Source organism: Gobio gobio (assembly GCF_949357685.1).
Source record: "Gobio gobio genome assembly, chromosome: 13".
NCBI lineage: Eukaryota > Metazoa > Chordata > Actinopteri > Cypriniformes > Gobionidae > Gobio > Gobio gobio.
In genome coordinates this window covers 19,216,807-19,238,950 of record NC_137106.1, presented here as the reverse complement: position 1 = coordinate 19,238,950, position 22,144 = coordinate 19,216,807, and the positions used below count along the sequence as shown (strand labels likewise).

The following is a 22,144-nucleotide window of genomic DNA, read 5'->3' as shown; positions in this document are numbered from 1 at the left end:
TGATACATATTTTTACAGTTAATCCAAATGTATTTTTAGTTATATACAATACTTGTACAAAATGATATTTAGTAGCCTACTATTCATAAGCGTGCATGGTTCTTTTAATTCCAATTAACTCGGATTTAAATGTTTTATTTATCAATTTTGAGTAGGCTATATATATATACTGTATGATTTCCAAAGTGCATGTAGCGCGCACACAATATTGGTGGGGGTTTCATTTAGCTGTTGCATTGTCCACTAAAGTGGGGGCAGTGGGCTGACGGTCTCCCAACATAAGCAAATTGACAATAAATTATGTTCTCTGCTGGGAGGGTGAGGGAAGAGACGGAATCACTGATTCAAGAGAGGGAGAGGGAGCGAGAGAGAGAGAGAGAGAGAGAGAGAGAGAGAGAGAGAGAGAGAGAGAGAGAGAGAGAGAGAGAGCGAGAGAGAGAGAGAGAGAGAGAGAGAGAGAGAGAGAGAGAGAGAGAGAGAGAGTAACGTGGATCGGACTGAGGAGCACCGGCCCGCACGCGCGTGTCTATTTCCTCTCTCAGTGGTGTGGTGCACACGCGTTTCACTAGTTTTGACAAGGGATTGCTTTCTTTTGGAGGCGACATCTCTTGTTTTCCATCAGCGCGCGCTTGATGCGGATTAAATCACTCTAGAAACATCAATCTCGCCTCAGAGTGGATCAGCACCTTGGACAGCGGATGCCAGAGGTACAGTCTGCTGAACGGTCTGTTCGGATGAGGGAGGGTTTCCTGTCAAAATCATGAATTACCCGTTGTGCAATGAGCTGTGGCGAGCACATAAGGCGCGTTGTGCTCCCTAAATTAATATCAACTTAATTGAACTGACTGCATGAAGGACAATTAGTTAATGGCTGGCTGAGTACATGTGTGGATAAAAAGTATTGTGATTTATGTCGGCGCTTCTAATGGGTTCGAGTTTTAGAGCAGTTTCTATGGCTAAAGTACCCGTTCACGAATTCATGAGACGGCTAGCACTTTTAGCTAACTAATGGGATTGTGAGATTGCAAAACTATCGGTTAACGATTGTTAAATGAAAGAAGAAAGCAGAATACCTGGCTTTGACAGATGATAGCCACCATTGTCGAAGAAGGTATTTTTTGATCTGTGTAGATTATTTGAGTAGTTTTGGTTGTGAATCTCGTTAATACACGATGTAAACGTTTAAAAAGTAACGAATCAAACTGTTTCTCCCCTCGTGATGGTGGTTGTGATTCATCTAAGTGACACGAATCTTTTGAATCCAATTCACCAAAAGGATTTGTTCATGCATCGACTCGTTTTTGGAGGTTCATTAAGCTGAGCATATGAAATGAGCGAATAATTGAATCGTTCACTTGAATCGTTTTTTATTAAGTTTTATTTATTATGTTATTACATTTGTGTGTCTACAAATCTACACTGTGGTAACACAATTGGATTAGGCTATTCTACTTGATCTTACCCTTACATTTAGTTTTGTTGATGTAACTTAATATATTTGTGTTGATTGAGTAATATTAAATTACATTTTTATGTCATGTTAGTACCACATGAAGCACATTTTTTAGGTTACCATTTTTTACTGTGAGACTTGAGAAAGAATTTATAAGCACCATACACTCTATGCTGGGTTGTTTCAACCCATGTTTGGCCCAAATATGGACAGACCCAACAAAACGGTTGGGTTTGTCCATATTTGACCCAAACATTGGTTGAAACAACCAAGCATTTTTAAGAGTGTAGGGCAGGCTATAGCCACAAATTATAACAAAATATTAAAAAATGTGTCCTTTTTGAAACCTGCTGGGCATGATTTTAATCAATCTATAACAAAGTCTAAAAAATTAAGTACTTCTATCATGCCCTTTTTAAATATGTTTATCCGTCATTTTTAGACTAACAGCTTCATCCTTCTAGTAACTAAACTAATTTATGACGAACTGATGTCATGATCACAAATGCAATGGCTCGTTCATTACGCTTGTTCACGAACGAGACTCAACTGTCAATACAGCTGCGAGTCAGTTTTTGGAAGAAAAAACAGTCACAAGAACTATTAGTTCACTTAAAAGATTCGTTCATAAACGTTCCATGAGGGAAACCCATGCACTGGCTCGAAATACCAGTCACAATATTTCTCTAACAAGTCTCTCAAACAATGATCTTGACGTTTTCTTCTGTTTTCATTGACTGAATATCATTCTAGCACCTCGAAGGGTTTAAATGGGTTTTACAAACGACTCCTCCATCCGTTTCCACTTACACTGCTGGCAATGGTACTCTGCAGTGTGCTCTGTGGTAAGCCAAGAGCCTCACGTGACACATAAACAACCTGAGAGATCCTCAAACCCTTTCACCTATTGACCATGCATGTACTTTTGTGGACAGCCTAGTTTTTTTTTTTAAAGTCAGTTTATTTATATAGGCACATACCTTATACCTTGCTACAAAAACGCTATTGAACATATAGCCTATTGGCCAGTAAACACACAAGTAGCATACAATCAAACCGTTGTTTTGATGTTTTGAACAACACATTGAAACAAACATACAATACAAAAGTGTAATTGGAATTTTGATTCAAAATCTTAGAGTTACTGCAATATTATGACAACTTACCTGTCCGATATAACTCCTCTGTATAATTCTCTTATGAATGCTTGAAGGGCTCCTTTTTCTTCTTGTCTGGTTGGTTGATGTTTGTTGATTATACTTCTTTGTCACTTAATAATTTCCTTCTTACCACAGTTTCATTATTCAGTGTTGAAATCTTTGAGAGTAAGAAATATGTAATCTAAGTGATTTTTTTATTGTGCTTGAGTATCTGTGCCTGTCACACCGGACAGTTTATGTAGTCAGTAAGCCCATGCAAATTAGTAAACTGCTTCAGCGATTTAGAGACATTAATGTGGGAAAGAAACCAAAACAGTTACATTATTTCTAGCACAGTCAACGTAAAATTGCATTCACAACACATTTTATTTCTGTAATATTTTGGAGATTTAGCTGAAAATTTGGCAAGAAAAAAAGCATCGTGGGATGGGATGGTTTTTTTGACCCCCATCAGAAATTGATTGGATTTTGAAAATTGGTCATTATATACTGCAACTGAGCCAGGTGATTAGACGAGCAAGGCATGGGGATAAATATTATTTTTCTTTGAAATAATGTGCAAAGATGAATTGTTCACAAATAGACCAGAAAAGACAGGGTCAGTTTCATGAAGACTCTAAGGGACCTCTCCCATTGATATGATTATGGCACACAAAATTGCCAAGGCTTTGCTGCAGGCAAATCAGTACTTTATCTCACTTCCTGTGCATAAAAGCCGAATTGGTTCTTTAGAGTGTCACACCCCCTCCACTGCCCTGTCCATTATCAGGACATCGGTATGACCGGTACATTCTCACCGCGGCCACGGAAGTTCCACCTGTATGTTTCTAATCTCCCTCGGGGTTTCATAAGTGTGACATGACCACTTCCATTTGCAGGCAGACAAGCTTAACTGCCTCCCTGCCAGTCCAAACCCCCTGCTGGCTAATTACTGACACAATGTCAGCATGGACAGCTGGCAAGGCCATTTTGTGAAGTGAAGCATTTGACTGGGGTTAGCTGGATGGAGGCCTTTCCACTGAGTTTTGCATCAGTCGGAGGCCTGGATGCTCACATCAAACAATGCAGCAGTGCCCACGAGGCAGCAAGCTGAATGCACATGCACAGCCCTTCAGCACTGTGGAATGGTGGTTAAGATGGACTGTTTGTGCTCATTAGAGAAAAAGTTGGATTACTCTATACTAGAGTGTGTGTTGCATTATCCTGGAAGGATTTTAAGGGGTAGCTGTCATTCTAGATTGTTCTAGTCGTCATCATATGTGATCACGCATACCTCCAGTGCACTGTTAACTATATCAAAATCCGAATTGAGTTCCTCTGCCACGTAAACAACTTCTTAGAAGGAAGGTGACTTGGTGAGTTGCTCCCAAGGTAACAGTAAACCTCCACAATTCCAATAAACAGTTTATGCAGTGCTGAAGTACAAGAGAGGAATGTTTAATATTCTGCAGTAATGTTCAGAATTTATCGGTGAAGTGCATAACGCATAAGTTAGATAAGCACATAAACAGTCTAAGTAACATAAATTGGCAAATAGATAATGTGAAAATATGTGGAACTTTATATATCAACAGCTTTGATATGATTGGCTGATATCTGTGCTCTTAAAGGGATAGTTCACCCAAAAACTAATTTTTTTATGTTTATCTGCTTACCCCCAGGGCATCCAAGATGTAGGTGTCTTTGTTTCTTCAGTAGAACACAAATGAAGATTTTTAACTCCAACCGTTGCAGTGTGATGGTCGTATAATGCATGTCAATGGGGATATTTTAGAGTATGAGAGCAATGAGAGTAAAAACACATAGACATACGAATCCATATTAAACCAAGCGGCTCGTGGCGACACATTGATGTTTTAAGACACGAAACGATCGGTTTCTGCGAGAAACCGAACAGTATTTATGTAATTTTTTTACCTCTTATCAGACGAACGTCATCTAGTATTCCCAGCGCCATAACTTCTGGCGAATATGGTCAAAATACTTGCGCAATCAAAGAAATATATACGACCGATCCGCGAAGGCACTATTGAGGAATCTATGTATATTTCTATGATCGCGACGGTATTTTTCATGTATTTTTTGACCTTATTCACCGGAAGTAATGGCGCGGGGACGGCTGATGCAGAGCGATAGAAAAAAATTAAATACATTTTTAAATATGGATCATTTCTTACACAAATGCATCGATTCGCTTCAGAAGGCCTTTATTAACACCCCGGAGCCACGTGGAGCACGTTATTTGATGGACAGATGCAATTTTTATGGACTTCAAAAACAGAGCAACCATTACTGCTATTATAATGCTTGGAATAGCAAGATTGTATTCGTCTGAAAGAAGAATGTCATATACACCTCGGATGACTTGAGGGTGAGTAAATCATGGGCTAAATTTCATTTTTGTTTGAACTATCCCTTTAAACCTTTTGTTACTTAGAGACGTGAGGGATGTTGCAATGCCCAGTAGAGTAATTTAAATTGCACTGTTTTAAAATAAGCCATTGTTAAGCAGTCTTTGAAATTATGTGGTATATCGATGGCCATTTTTCAAATCAGAAATCATTCGCCATTTTAATTGTTACAAAGTGGGATACAATAAAATGTGCATTTCCTTATCATTAAATAAAAATTCAATGCCATTTCTATCACATACTTCTATTAAACACAATACATGATTTTGCAGATTTAGGATACATAGAATGCTAGAAATAAAATAAACCTTAAAGGGATAGTTCACCCAAAAATGAAATTCCGCCATAATTTACTCACCCTCATGTTGTTCCAAGCCCATAGGATTTGGTTAATATTTAAAACACAAAATAAAATATTTTTAATGAAACCTGAGAGGTTTCGGTCCCTCAATTGAAAGTACTTCAATTGTACTATCCAAAAAGGTCATAAGGCATTGTAAAAGAGATATGATTGCTTTATCGACACACATATGATAAACATGGAAGCTCAAAATTGGACAAAACCAATGACAAACATACAAGCTTCCGTGTTTACCATATGTGAATGTGATTTGCATCATGTATGTGTTTTTATATGTAAGTAAAATCCTATATTAAATCTGTTCATCATATGAAGCAACAACTGGTGTGCAGACAAGTGTTAAAGGGATAGCTCACCCAAAAATTTTAATTACTCACCCTCAAGTCATCATAGGTGTATATGACATTCTTCTTTCAGATGAATACAATCGGAGTTATATAAAAAAAATGTCCTGGCTTTTCGAAACTTTATAATGGCAATTGCTGTTTCTGTTTTGAAGTCCATAAAAGTGCATTTATCCATCATAAAACTGCATTTATGCATCATAAAAGTGCTCCACATGGCTCCGGGGGGTTAATAAAGGCCTTCTAAAGCGAAGCGATGCGTTTGTGTAAGAAAAATATCTATATTTAAAAATTTACAAACTGTAATCTCGAGAGACTGGTGTTCCAGCATATGATGTAGGATGCTCCGTTGAGAATATGCTATTTTCGCGAGAACCAAGTTTTTTTTTGCTCTATCCTCTGTGCTTCCGCGTTCGTGAACGTGCGCACAACAGTTAGCGAAAGTTTGTATTACAGTTTGTAAAGTTTTAAATATGGATATTTTTCTTATACAAACGCATCACTTCACTTCAGAAGGCCTTTATTAACCCCCCCGGAAACCATGTGGAGCACTTTTATGATGGATAAATGCACTTTTATAGACTTCAAAACAGAAACAGCCATTCACTGCTATTATAAAGCTTGGAAGAGCCAGGATATTTTGTAATATAACTCCAATTGTACAGATAATAATGTACTAATAATGTAATAATGCTATATGTAAAGTGGCTTGGGCTGAATTAATTGCAGAAGTGTAATACTCAGGGTTAGGGGTTTAGAAAAATCCCAAAACAAAATGTCTAAGAATATCAGTACAGTGCTGCTTTGCAAATACCATAATCAATAGCATTAGTCAAACCCGAAAAAAATGTACTGCGTCCAATTTTAGCAGAGTAATTCATTGTCCCAACTGAACATTAGTTCCCATGACAACCTAGTCATCTATTAGTTCTCTGGCATCATGACAATGGTACAGTAGCCAACATACTTTCACATGACAAATGTTCCAAAGCAAATTGAGTTCTTTTCAGTGTGTGAGATGTCATTTTAGAGCTGAAAAGCTCATACCGACTCGGTGTGCACTTGCCTTTGTGTGTCGTGTGCTGTGTGAATGAACGTATTTTGCTGTGACTGATATATTAGTCAGGTTTGGTCCTCCTCTCTGATGCTGGATGACAGCTCATAACACATTCTTCCTTAGAAATATCTGTCAGTGAAATAAACTTGGAAATCCACGTGGCCTGAAAAACGGACTTTTTTCTACTATAAAAATTCCACATGACATAATTTCTTGCCTTACTGCGCAATATAGGTCTGCCTTTCAGAGTCACCTTAAATATAGCTATTATAGATTTACACTTGAATGGAGCGTGACTGTGTGGTGTTTCTTTTGATCTACCTGGACAGGAGAGTGCAGACCTTCTATAACAGCAGCATAAGGGTAGAGACCATGGAGACCCAGAGCAGCGAACGCTTAAGAGCGTGTGGGGCCTGAATTGAATCACCTTTCAGAGAGGGAGAGGGAAAGATAAAGTGAGTCAGAGAGAGAGACAGAGGCTGCAAAGATAACATCTATGTGCCACAATGTGTGATTGCACTGGTTACTGCCTCTTTTGTAGCATATTTGGAGCTCTAAGTCGCTCCATTTGTTGCTTCTTACTGGAGTAAGCATGAGAATGGTGAGACTTGTTTAGTTATGAGTCTGTTTCTAAGCTTACTGGGATGGATTTAATTCATTGCAAATGGGTTGCTAAAAGTATTATTCTAATATATTTATTCACTCTATATATTTTTTTTGTAAAACTAACAAGTGTATCAGAGACCAACATAATGAACATTGGAGGAGAACAAATGCAATACTGTAAAATTTTATGTTAAAATGTAAAACCACTGAAAAAAACAAAAAACAAATTATCCGCTTACCAGAATATGGTGGAATATTGTGGTTATGTTCCTGTATCCAGGACCAAATGATGACGCTTAAAGGGACAGTTCACCCAATTATAGATTGCAATTATTTACTAACCCTTGCGAGTTTTACTTTCTTTTTTTCTGTGGACCACAATCAGAGAGTTTATATAAGGACATTCCATACAGTGAAAATAAATGGCGACCACAGCAGTCAAGCAAGCTTTTTTTGTGAATAATACTTTCAATTTTATTCTATTTCTCACACAAATCATTTTTGGAGCTTGACATCCCCTGGTCCCCTGGTTCATCGTGTGGAAAAGAGCAGCATGAACATTCTTCTAAACATCTCCTTTTGTGTTCTACTGAAAAAAGAAAGTCATACAATTATGACAAAATGTTATATTTTTGGGTGAACTATCCCTTTAAATATTTGGTTATGTTCATCAGGCTTCTGATAATTAATCTGTATTGCAGTGTCATTCCATACACAACTTCCCCCATGTGGTTGAATAAAATATGATGCTCCTAAAGCATTAATTCTGTAGCCACCTGCTTAGGTAAATATCATGAACATAATTAAAACATTTTTATTAGACCCTTCAGCAAGAAATGTAAATGTGAACCATAATGCAGTCAAAACCTACGTTTTGTTCTTGTGGAGAAGTAAATGGCAGAATGATTTTGGATTTTAAAAGGTACACTATGTAACTTTTGACTAGTGGTTAAAAAACAAAGCTGTGTGCATTTTACTGAAGCACATTATTTTGGTTGTGTTTCGGCTCTGGATGAATATGGTTTTCCAACTGTTTATAAAACGTTCACTAGGATTAAGAGATATAAGCAGTTTAGATGGAAAGGATCTCAAGCTGACTAGCTGAAGGTGTTACTGTAGCTACACCCATTAATGAACACGATACTTCCTTGAAAATAAATTCCAGCACAGTGCTTCAACAACCCATACTGAAATGATTCTCCACAATAGATAATGCTTTACAATTAAAGGGATAGTTCACCCAAAAATGAAAATTCTGTCATAATTTACTCCCCCTCAAGTTGTTCCAAACCTGTATGAGTTTCTTTGTTCTGCTGAACAAAAAAGAAGATATTTTGAAGAATGTTTGTAACCAAGCAGATAGAGCAACCATTGACTACCATAGTAGGGGGGAAAATACTATGGTATTCTATGGTTGCTCTCTCTGCTGTGATTCAAGATTCAACCTTTCTCGCTCATTGTGAAAACTAACCTATGTCTCTCTCACATAACCGTCAAAGTAGCAGGAGAAACTTTTCTCTATTTACGGATATGACGAGACATGCACGGACGATTGACGTAAGGCTGTGTTTCCACCAAAGCGTTTAAAGGTCCCATGGCGTGGATTTTTATTATTATTTTATAATGTTTCCTGAGGTGTACTTATATTGTTAGTATGATTTTTACATCACAAAATGTCATAATTTAGAAATAAAAGGTATTTTTTCTATCTTGATATTAGCCGTCTGGCTTGAATTTTCTGTTTGAAGGGGCGTGTCTGCTGTGAGACTTCAGTGTAAACGCCCACTGTTGTGATTGGCTGACATCTTTGCATTTGAAATGAGTATTAGATTATGTGGCAATGGGGCGTGGTTTAGCGAGGTCTGCAAGCGCTGCCAGAGAGAGAGACGGACTGCATGTGGACCAGAGAGATGGAGAAAGATTGCTGAGAAAGTTGTTATTGTACTGATTTGTTGAGAGCGCTGTCAGCACGTGTTTATTTTGTTTGTGTCTGAGAGTTATGAATAAACACGAGTCCCAGTCACACCAACCCAGTCTTATTCTACGAACATGTGGAACCCCTCTCGAATACTTTTACAATTTTTTTTTAACCATTACAGCTGTCGAGATAAACGAATCATGAAAGTGTTGATTGTAGCATTATGTTTAGATCTTTTCCCATCACATGAAAGGCTCCAGTGATGAGCATTGAGTACACATGCAGTCTGTTGATCGCGTGAATGCAGTGATCTCGTCATTGCAGCGCGTTTTCTCTCACAAAATGCTTTGACCGCAACTAATAGCAAACACAATATTGAAATGAATACATTAAGAGCTTCGTTGTGCAGCATAACAGCGTCATTCATATTAACGGCAGTTTGGGCAAGTGTGCAGATACACTCGCGACGTGTGATTAACAGCTTCGAACATTATAAAGAGAGTGTTCTTTGATCGCTCTCTGTAGTTTAACACACTTTAAATAACAGATTTGTTTCATGCTACTAACAGAAACGATGCGAAGTTGGTCGTTTAGTCACTGGCTTGATTCACTGATGCATAAACGGTATTAAACAATTTAGAAAGAAAGTCTGTGTGAACTTGAATAAACAGAAATCACTGATCACAGATCAGGAATTAATGAACACTGTTACTCACTGTTTGTGGCGGTGCTGCCGAATCCATATCGTAAAAGTCTGTTTGTAAAGCCTGTGCTGACATTGCGACTAAAATAAACGGAATCCATTTTCTCCAAATTCTCTGGGCGGGCAAAGCAGAGAAAGGGGTGGTAACCTTTCCTCATATGACGACATACAGGGAAGATTCCAGATCAGCTCGTCTGAGCTTTCATTTTCTCAAAGGCAGAGCAGGACACCCAGAACTTGGTTTACACCTATCAAATTTATAGCCACTTGGGGATGTCACATGTCTGTCTTGTCCTGTGTAGCACATGGTGTTTTGGTTTATTTCTGTCCTGTGTGCGCCTGTCATCTGTCTTGACCCCACCCCTCGTTATCTGATTATTAGTTAATTTGCTCCACCTGGTGTCCCTTGTTACCTGCCTTGTTTGTCTGCTATTTAGTCTCCTTCCATTTTCAGTCCTGGGCGGTTATGTTGTCAATGTTACGTGTGGAGGTATTCTGGTTCCTGATTCTTGTCCCTGATCTCGGTCCCTGGTTTGTCTCTGTTTGATGTTTGATTTTTACCCCATAGTGGGTTTTTGTTTTGTGTTTATGTTTCTTTGGTTAATAAAATTCATGTTCACCTGCATTTTGAGTCCTCACCCCTTTTTTTCACCATAGCGTTCGTGACAGAACATAACCGCATAACATAACCATAACTCAGCAGTTGTTTTTTCTGTTTCTCTCCATGGAACCTGTCACCCACCTAGAGGCTATGTGGTATGTGAACTCCCGTTATCTACGTCAGCAGGGAGCTGATGTGAGGAGGTTTGCTCGGGTCTTCCTCATTGAGATCGATCACTTGGACCTGAGTGAGGCAGAGACCAAGGAGGTTTTTAATCTTTGTCTGGACATGCCCCTCACTCCGGAGGAGATGGGGAGGATGGGGGTTTTTGGCTTCTGGGAGTTCATAGACTATCTTGACCCCAGCCCTCCAATGACCATTGTCCCAGTTCCGGTGGTCCCTGTTCCGCTGGTCCCTGTTCCGCTGGTCCCTGTTCCGGTGGTCCCTGTTTCGGTGGTCTCAAAACGGAGGAGGAGGAGGAGGAGGAGGAGAAAGGCTCCCTCCATGCCTGTTCCAGTGGTCCCAGTTCCGGTGGTCCCAGTTCCGGTGCATCGTGTTCCGGTGGATCGTGGTCCGGTGGTCCCAGGTCCAGTGGGTCGTGTTCCGGTGGTCCCAGGTCCGGTGGATCATGTTCCGGTGGACCTTATTCCGGTGGTCCGTGTTTCGGTGCTGCATGTTCCGGTGGTCCCTGTTCCGAAACGGAGGAGGAAGGCTGTTCTGGTGGTCCGTGTTCCACCCATGCCAACCCGGCGCCCTGCTCTGCCCGCTCCGACCCGGCGCCCTGCTCTGCCCGCTCCGACCCGGCGCCTTGCTCTGCCCGCTCCGACCCGGCGCCTTGCTCTGCCCGCTCCGACCCGGCGCCTTGCTCTGCCCGCTCCGACCCGGCGCCTTGCTCTGCCCGCTCCGACCCGGCGCCTTGCTCTGCCCGCTCCGACCCGGCGCCCTGCTCTGCCCGCTCCGACCCGGCGTCCTGCTCTGCCTGCGCCGACCCGGCGTCCTGCTCTGCCCGTGCAACCCAGACGCCCTGCTCTGCCCGCGCCGACCCGGCGTCCTGCTCTGCCCGTGCCACCCAGACGCCCTGCTCTGCCCGTGCCGACCCGGCGTCCTGCTCTGTCCGAGCCGCCCAGGCGCCCTGCTCTGCCTGCGCCGACCCGGCGTCCTGCTCTGCCCGTGCCACCCAGACGCCCTGCTCTGCCTGCGCCGACCCGGCGTCCTGCTCTGCCCGTGCCACCCAGACGCCCTGCTCTGCCCGCGCCGACCCGGCGTCCTGCTCTGCCCGTGCCACCCAGACGCCCTGCTCTGCCCGTGCCGACCCGGCGTCCTGCTCTGTCCGAGCCGCCCAGGCGCCCTGCTCTGCCCAAGCACCCCCGGCCGCCTGAACTCTGCGGGCCGTCTCCCCGGCCGCCTGAACTCTGCGTGCCGCCTCCCCGGCCGCCTGAACTCTGCGGGCCGCCTCCCCGGCCGCCTGAACTCTGCGGGCCGCCTGAACTCTGCGGGCCGCCTCCCCGGCCGTCTGAACTCTGCGGGCTGCCTGAACTCTGCGGGCCGCCTGAACTCTGCGGGCCGCCTCCCCGGCCGCCTGAACGCTGCGCGCCGCCTCCCCGGCCGCCTGAACTCTGTGGGCCGCCTCCCCGGCCGCCTGAACTCTGTGGGCCGCCTCCCCGGCCGCCTGAACTCTGCGGGCTGCCCCCCCGGCCGCCTGTCCCTCCCATCCCGCCCTGGCCGTCTGTCCCTCCCGTCCCGCCCTGGTCTGTCCCTCCCGTCCCGCCCTGGTCTGTCCCTCTTTGGGTTCTGATGGAGCGTCTGGAAGCCGCTCCTTGGAGAGGGGGTAGTGTCACATGTCTGTCTTGTCCTGTGTAGCACATGGTGTTTTGGTTTATTTCTGTCCTGTGTGCGCCTGTCATCTGTCTTGACCCCACCCCTCGTTATCTGATTATTAGTTAATTTGCTCCACCTGGTGTCCCTTGTTACCTGCCTTGTTTGTCTGCTATTTAGTCTCCTTCCATTTTCAGTCCTGGGCGTTTATGTTGTCTATGTTACGTGTGGAGGTATTCTGGTTCCTGATTCTTGTCCCTGATCTCGGTCCCTGGTTTGTCTCTGTTTGATGTTTGATTTTTACCCCATAGTGGGTTTTTGTTTTGTGTTTATGTTTCTTTGGTTAATAAAATTCATGTTCACCTGCATTTTGAGTCCTCACCCCTTTTTTTCACCATAGCGTTCGTGACAGGGGACCATATACAGGCTAGGGGAACTCATATTAATGTTAAAAAACCTCATAAAATGAACATTTCATGGGACCTTTAAAAAAAAAAAAAAGCGCCACATTTTAAAACGGCAGGAGCATAACGAGCGTCTATTTCACGCTCAAGCGCTGAGCATTCTGCATTCTTTAGTGGTTGCCGAGAGTTGAAGAATGCTCAACTTTGAGTAAAACGCAGCGCTCATCACTGTCACTTTTTACCCAGCTGACCAATCACAGTGGAGGGAGGGCAGGACAAATACAACACAGACCAACCGCCACATTCTGCTTGTACAACGTCAACAGATAACAAGAAGAAGCATAAAAACTTTACATTGTATCAGCATTTTTATATAGGATCGATACAGAAATAATCTGTGAAATGAGATGCTAGTAACACTTCCACAGATTTTTTGTATCATAGCAAACAATGCGTCTCAACTGAAAAAAACCCTGCGCCGCCAAAACACTCACAGCAAGACATAGTGGTGGACACGCGGGCCTAAGTACTCAATTTTGCATGAAAAGCTTCCTGCTCAGTCTAAAATATAAACACTTATAACAGGCTTACTATAGTGAATTGGGATAAGACAAAAACACGTTTAGAAGAAGGATTGATGGTATATTGACACATTTAAATTTTGTTTATTGTGAACAAAAATAGTTACATAGTGCACCTTTAAAGGGATATTTCACCCAAAAAGGAAAATTCTGTCATCATTTACTCACCCTCAAGTTGTTCCAAACCTGTATGAGTTTCTTTGTTCTGCTGAACACAAAATAAGATATTTTGAAGAATGTTTGTAACCAAGCAGAGAGAGCAACCATTGACTACCATAGTAGGGAAAAAATACTATGGTAGTCATCTGCTTTGTTACAAACATTCTTCTAAATATCTTCTTTTGTGTTCAGAAGAACAAAGAAACTCATACAGGTTTGGAACAACTTGAGGGTGTGTAAATGATGACAGAATTTTCATTTTTGGGTGAACTATCCCTTTAAGTAGTGGTCCTAAAAGGTAACATATATGTTCCTCAGTCACTGTGGGCCGTATCGGTCTCTAGTCTTTCAGCTGTACACAATCCTAGTCCTCCGTCTCTCTTTAACGTGTCTAAGCTGTTGTGCGGCAAACACCTTGGCTTGCTCAAAACGCCAGCTCTTATGTGAACAGAGTACAGGAGGCACAAGAGTGGAAGAGAAGAGATACTCTCTTCTCCTTCTTAGCACAGCACTGGGGACAGTTGTGTCACGCTGAGATAAAGAATCTCATGGACGTGAGAAGACTCCCAATGCCCGGCTTGCCTAAGTTCTGCAGTTTAAAGCCTCACTGTCATCTCCAACCAGAAAGACATAAATAGTAAGCGCTAGAGCTTTCTGGGTCTCGCCTCTTGCCTTTGCCTGATTCTGTGGCTGAGATTCCCATGGGAATGACTGAGACAGTGGAACAATGCAGCCGGGAAATTAAAAGATAAATCCTGCCAGTGAGACAGGGTCTGCATTCTAATATCTAATATCTATTCTAATATCTCAGAATGAAGTTGTAAGGAAGTGATTTTAGAGCTTGATTCACTATTCTAGACGAGATAAAGCTATTAAAAGAATAATTCATGCTAAAATGAAAATCCTGTCATCATTTACTCACCTTGATGTTGTTGTATGTATGACTTTATTTCTTTTGAGAAAGAGGTGTAGACTGTCCATGTCCAGGCTTGTTTTGTTGTTGGTGTTTTTTTCAAATGAAAATAAGTGTCGAGCTCCAACATATGACAAAACGCTGTATATTTCAAGTCTTCTGATGTGTAATATATTGTCTTCATTTTTGTACATGAAAATATATAGCTCTCTTTATATTTTATCATATTTGATGGTTTTGGCATCAAAAAGTTTCAAAACCTGTGGTTTAGGAAACTGTAAAAAGCTGAAAACTTTTTGAATGTGAGAGAGATACAGATTAGAATGAGCTGGCCTGAGAATACTTACAAGGAAGTGATGTTAGGATTAATTGACTGGAGTGTCAAGAAGATGTTAAAGGAAAAATATCAGAGAGAGAAGTGAGACAAGAACAAAGTAGCACAGCTGTAGTTCTTAAAAAGGAGTATTCTGAAAATCTGAGTATTAAATAAAGTTTTACATCTTTCACTATGAGTGGTCTGATCTTTATGTGTTATCAGAATACCTTGGAATAAGGATCTGAACCAAAGTCTTAACACCAAAGAGAGACCAACACCTACACTCACCTAAAGGATTATAAGGAACACCTGTTCAATTTCTCATTAATGCAATTATCTAATCAACCAATCACATGGCAGTTGCTTCAATGCATTTAGGGGTGTGGTCCTGGTCAAGACAATCTCCTGAACTCCAAACTGAATGACAGAATGGGAAAGAAAGGTGATTTAAAGGGTTAGTTCACCCAAAAATGAAATTTCTTCCATTAATGACTCACCCCAATGTTGTTCCACACCCTCCGACCATCCTCGGAACACAGTTTAAGATATTTTAGATTTAGTCCGAGGGCTTTCAGTCCTTTGAATGTAAGTGTAAGCACACTTTGCTGTCCACGTCCAGAAAGGTAATGAAAACATCATCAAAGTAGTCCATATGTGACATAATTTGGTTAGTTAGACTCTTCTGAAGTGTCGACAATAAATTTTGGTCCAAAAATAACAAAAACTAAGACTTTATTAAGCATTGTCTTCTCTTCCGGTTTAGTTTGAATCCGACAATACATTTTGGTCCAAAAATCCGCGTTCACGCGCCACAGTGACGCAGCTGACGTAAAACGCTGTGACGTGTTATCTGGTATCTGCTATCGCACCCCTGCTATCGCACCAGATAACACGTCACAGCGTCTTACGTCAGCAGCGTCACTGTGGCACGTGAACGCGGATTTTTGGACCAAAATGTATTGTCGACGCTTCAAAAGAGTCTAACTAACCAAATGATGTCACATATGGACTACTTTGAGGATGTTTTCATTACCTTTCTGGACGTGGACAGCAAAGTGTGCTTACACTTACATTCAAAGGACTGAAAGCCCTCGGACTAAATCTAAAATATCTTAAACTGTGTTCCGAGGATGAACGGAGGTCTTACGGGTGTGGAACAACATTGGGGTGAGTCATTAATGGAAGAAATTTCATTTTTGGGTGAACTAACCCTTTAAGCAATTTTGAGCGTGGCATGGTTGTTGGTGCCAGACGGGCCGGAGTATTTCCCAATCTGCTCAGTTACTGGGATTTTCACGCACAACCATTTCTAGGGTTTACAAAGAATGGTGTGAAAAGTGAAAAACATCCAGTATGCGGCAGTCCTGTGGGCGAAAATGCCTTGTTGATGCTAGAGGTCAGAGGAGAATGGGCCGACTGATTCAAGCTGATAGAAGAGCAACTTTGACTGAAATAACCACTCGTTACAACCAAGGTATGCAGCAAAGCATTTTTTAAGCCACAACACGCACAACCTTGAGGCGGATGGGCTACAACAGCAGAAGACCCCACAGGGTATCACTCATCTCCACTACAAATAGGAAAAAGAGGCTACAATTTGCACAAGCTCACCAAAATTGGACAGTTGAAGACTGGAAAAATGTTGCCTGGTCTGATGAGTCTCAATTTCTGTTGAGACATTCAGATGGTAGAGTCAGAATTTGGCGTAAACAGAATGAGAACATGGATCCATCATGCCTTGTTATCACTGTGCAGGCTGGTGGTGGTGATGTAATGGTGTGGGGGATGTTTTCTTGGCACACTTTAGGCCCCTTAGTGCCAATTGGGCATCGTTTAAATGCCACGGCCTACCTGAGCATTGTTTCTGACCATGTCCATCCCTTTATGACCACCAGAGGTGGACAGTAACTAAGTACATTTACTTGAGTACTGTACTTAAGAACACTTTTTGAGTATCTGTACTTTCCTTGAGTAGTATTTTTTTCTGGAAACTTATGACTTTTACTTCACTACATTTGAAAGACAAATATCGTACTTTTTACTCCATTACATTTCTATCAAGGTCCTCGAAGTAGAAAGTCGTAGCCACTTTGAAAGTCAGTGAATGATTTGTTTTCTTCTTTAAAACGTGATTCGTTTTTTTTCCCTTTTTTTTGGCAGACAGCCTATCAGTAATCACTCTTGTAGGATCACAGGAAGTTCAATGATTTCCAAGTATTTTTTGAACACCAATCAATTGATGGCAAAATAGAAGGCTGCAGTTCCCAGACGCAGTGCACACAGAAAGCTGCCTCTCAGACGCCAGATCACAAGTACTGAATTTTAGTCTATTGAAAACTAAAATCTTACTAGACTAAAACTAAAACAATTCAGATGCCTAAAATGTTATAGTCAAAAGACTGACTAAAACTAAATCCAAATTTGCTGTCAAAATTAACACTGGTATGAAGTATGATTGGTCAAATGATTTTTATAGATTTACCCGCCAAGTTGCCTTAGCCTTGTGGATACAGTGCTAACGCATAGGTAACATTCGACAATGATGTTAGTTAGCATGCAAAAGTGCAGTTGAGCTAATAATGTTAACTGAAGTCCTTTCAGAAATATGTTTTTACATAATCCTGTCAAATAAACACAATGTAGAAACCTTTATTTTCTAGTATGATATTGACTTTGATAAGAGCTTTGTAACTTTTAAACAAGTATTTAAATGAGTTCAAGATATGCTAGCATGTCAGATGGAGCAAGACTGACTGGCTTAAACCACCATGATGGAACAGTGCATTAATACAACAATGCAACAATAATAAAATAATGCATTTACTTTTACTTTTGATACTTAAGTACTTTTAAAAGCAAGTACTTCTGTACTTTTACTTAAGTAACAATATCTATCTTTACTAATTTCACTTGTAATGGAGTAATATTTAACCAATAGTATTTTTATTTTTACTCAAGTAATGGAGTTGTGTACTTTGTCCACCTCTGATGACCACCATGTACCCATCCTCTGATGGCTACTTCCAGCAGGATAATGCACCATTTCACAAAGCTTGAATCATTTCAAATTGGTTTCTTGAACATGACAATGAGTTCACTGTACTAAAATGGCCCCCACAGTCACCAGATCTCAACCCAATAGAGCATCTTTGGGATGTGGTGGAACGGGAGCTCCATGCCCTGGATGTGCATCCCACAAATCTCCATCAACTGCAATATTATAATAAAGAACAATAATATAATAAAGAATGCTTTCAGCACCTTGTTGAATCAATGCCACGTAGAATTAAAGCAGTTCTGAAGGTTAAAGGGGGTCAAACACACATAAATGCTTTGTTTGAAATCCCTCTTGTTTTCTTTTTTCACAGAGTAGTGCACAGCATGAGGAGAGTGCAGCTTATTAAGAGAGGTGTTTCCACTTCCAGTGAAATGAAATCAAATGGCAGCATTTGAAAAGGCAAATCAATCGGTTAAGGGGTAAATGCTGAAAAAACAGCTGTTTTTGACAAAAGCTTTCCATGGACTTGAAAACTCTCACGGGAAGCCCTTATTTTGCAGGGCTGCATTCAGACTTGATAGATTTCCATGTAGAAAGTGTCAAGTCTTTTGCGAATAATTGTTGCGATAAGGGACCTTGAATTTTCTGTTTTTCTATGAAAAATATTACTGTCAAAGATCTTTGTTTTGGTTAAATGGTGTGAAATGTCTTCGTCTGATATTGCTTTTAGAAAGTGCCTTTGGGATTTAGTAAATTAACCCTGTCTTGTGATTTTGATGCTCTGATTCTTGTCTACATACAGCTTCAGCTTGCACTTATTCAACTAAATTTGAATACATTTAGTGCTGCACCATCATGATGCTAAATACATTTAGTGCTTGCTAAAGTTGTTAAATGTGGTTGCTAAAGTCAAAAAAGCCCACCCCTAAATCTCTATGATATTCTGCTTCCTAGATATGACTCAAGCATAGGACTGGGTGTAGCGATTTAGGCTTCAAAAGGGCATTATTGTTGAAAAAATACAATTATGTAAATTGGTGGGAGTTTGTGAGATTTCATAAACCTTTAGAGCCTCTTCTAATGCAGAAGAGGCTCTACAGGTTTATGAAATCTCATAGTATTTGTTTATCTATAGTATTTATCTTTTTGTTCATAAAATGCATTTTATTACACTTGTTTCTTCCTTGTGGATATAATGCATATCCACAAGGAAGACACCTGTAATAAAATGCATTTTATGAATAAAAAGATAAATACTATAGATAAACAAATACTACTAATAATGCAAGTGATTAAGTTGGCTGTGGCTATATGGCAGAGTAACATTATCTTTAACATTAATGATGTTGTTTCTCTGAAACTAATAAGCTGAAGAACCTTATTATGCATCAAACATATTAAGGAAAGATTATTATTTATGAACTATAGCATCAGCTATATTACCTAATGTAGATTAGAAAATAATTTACGGATAATATACAACAATGCCATGGTCTCTGGAAAGAGGTTTGGTAAAGTGATATTTATGTTTCATGGTTGAATGAGCAGTCCAACAAAGAGGGGAAAGGTGCCGGAATCTGAAAAGGATCCTGAAATCTGAGGCCCTGAAGTAGGTACAGAAGGTTCTTAAAAATCTGAAACACGCAGACAAGGGGACTTTGAAGTGAAGGTTTGCTCTCCTGAGCTTAACCTTGTTGCAAATGTGTCTGTATGTCTGGGCGAGACACTCAGAACTTTGTCGATCCACTTTTGTCTCTCTGGCATAGAGACTCGTCCCGTGCTGTAATTGTCACTGTCTCACCTTTGCACGTTGGAGACCCAGGACGGCGTATCTGCTACAGTCTCTCTAGATGGGAGACTTAGAACAGTGTATCTTTTGTCTCACCAGATGAATAGCTGTCACTGAGAATACTTATTTCCCTGAATAAGTTTGAAATGGATGTGTAGTTTAAGGTTTCTAAACATGAATGGTTTGGATGGACCTTTGTTTCAGCCACTGCTCTTGCATCCAAAAAGTCTTGAATTTTTATGGTGGTTGGCTCATACCTTAGGGATTAGTCTCATGACTGGGTGCGGGCCAGAAACTGCCTGTGGACCAATGAGAAGTCCTGTCCTTCCCGTGCTTGAAGTGTCTGTCAGTTGTCCTAGCATCCTTATCTGATGGTGTTTTTTGTGCTAGTCCACCAAGCTCCAATCGAAAACTTCTTCACAGTTGGAGTGGGGCCCAGCCGTAAAACTGGGCCCTGGAATGTGCTGTTCCCTACATGGGTATCCATTAGAAAACAATTAATTTCGATTTGATTATGATTCATTATAGCTGCTTACAAATTATGACATATAAAAAATCTCTCCCCTAAGTTACGCTGTTAATTAAATAGGGCAGTGTATTCTGATTCAAACTGCTAACTCGTCTTTTTGGCGAGTTTGGAGGGAAATTAAGACTTTTATTCAACAAGGATGTATTAAACTAATCAACAGTAACAGTACAGATGTTTATAATGTAACAAAAGATTTCTGTTTCAAATAAATCCTGTTCATCAGAACATTCCAACTCCTGAAAAAATGTATCACGGATTCTACAAAAATAATATGCAACTGTTTTCTTGAGCACCAAATCAGCATTAGAATGATTTCTGGAGGATCATGTGACAATGAATCTTTACTATCGCAGGAATAATTTAGGAAAATTTTATTTTAAGGTGACGTTGTTACACGTTATTACATGTACTTACTATGGTAATAACAGTAAATTATATATAATTACAAGCAACTTAACTCTAAGGTTATTTTTTCTACCCAAATCCTGGGTTGAGCCTTTGGTAACACTTTATTTGGTAACACTTTATTTTAGTGTACAATTCTCACCATGAACTAGTTGCTTATTAGTATGCACATTAGGATATTGGCTGTTTATTATTACTTATAAAGCAAATATTAATGCCTTATTCGCATGAACATATTGTACATCCCTTAAAGGAACACGTCTACTTTTTGGGACTTTATCTTATTCCCCATATCCCCCAGCGTTAGATAAGTCCATACACACCATTCTCATATCTGTGCGTGCCATAACTCTGTCTGACGCACCTAGTGCTAGCCTAGCTCAGCACAAAGACTGGAGGTAAATGGCTCCAGCTAGCCTACTGCTCAATAAAGCCGCGTTTCCACCGAAATTACCCGGAACTATTTGTACCAGGAACTTTTTTCCCAGGAACTTTTTCTCCCCCAGACCTGCTACAATCTGCGTTTCCACCGCTGTCTAAAGTACCGGGGAGATTAGGCAAATTAGTCCGGTGACGTGGGAATGCGCGCAACTGCTTCTCCCAGTCACCGACAGACATGAATCACTTTTGCGCGATACTGTCTGCAACAATAACAAGTGGAGGAGATGCAAGCAGTGCTGCTTTTGCATACACTTTACCAACACTGCTTATTTAAACGTGCACTTTCACCTGGTTTGACCATTTTAATGCAAAATGGGATGATGGGCAATCCAAAATCTGAATGTGTTGTAATAGCTAAATTCCAAAACAAAATATTTTCTATAAAAGGATAATGAGGTTTCAGTCATTCATGACAGATGTGTGAAAAGTTAATTGAATGAAAACAATAGACTGAATTAAGCGGTTGAAAGATTAGGTACTAGACTGCAAGTATTTTATTTGTTATCACAATAACATCTCTTAACATTCACAAAAAAAAAAGTCACATGACTAGTATTACAATATGCTTCATTAAATGCATAATTTTAGAGACTTCTTCCTCAAATTTGAAATGAAGCAGGACCACACTTATGGCTTCACTTAAGTTGTGGTTATAAGTTATTATACTACATTCACATAGTTATACATTTAAAAATATAATATTTGGGTTTTCTAGATATGTTTATGTGCATATTCAGAAAGACTTGCGAGCAGCAGCCCTTTTATTTGCTTCCTACACTATATGAATACAATTAGAATGTGGTTAGTTAGAATGTGGAAATTAAAGACACAGTGACATTTTACACATTTGACTTTATTTTAGACAGATTAGTTCTTACAAAATGAAAATAAGTGTGCAAAGACAAATAAATTACTAGAACAATAAAATGAAAATATAAAATGTGAAAACAACAATATAAAAAAAAGTGTATTTTTCAGTAACCTGTCCAAGAGCTGTGCCAACACGTACAATATATAAAGTACAAATGTGGTAGTGCAAATGCTTCATTCAAGCGGCTGGTCATTGTGGCTACTTCTTGAACGACTGGACAAACTGTCCAAGAACAGACAGAAACCCGGTCTGAAAGTCCCTCTGCTTTCTTCCGCTTCTGACTGGTGGAATGCCAACTCTTGCCTCCTC

General features: G+C 40.5%; 1 protein-coding gene across 1 annotated transcript in view; it reads left to right on the top strand.

Moving 5' to 3' along the window:
* The first annotated feature begins 494 nt into the window (after nucleotides 1–494).
* Nucleotides 495–22,144, top strand: part of tmem121aa (transmembrane protein 121Aa) — a 56,961-nt gene continuing 35,311 nt past the window's right edge. Inside the window, exon 1 of the mRNA XM_079833152.1 lies at nucleotides 495–707. The gene's annotated coding sequence lies outside the window, so the exon portion shown is untranslated. The remainder of the gene's footprint in view (nucleotides 708–22,144) is intronic.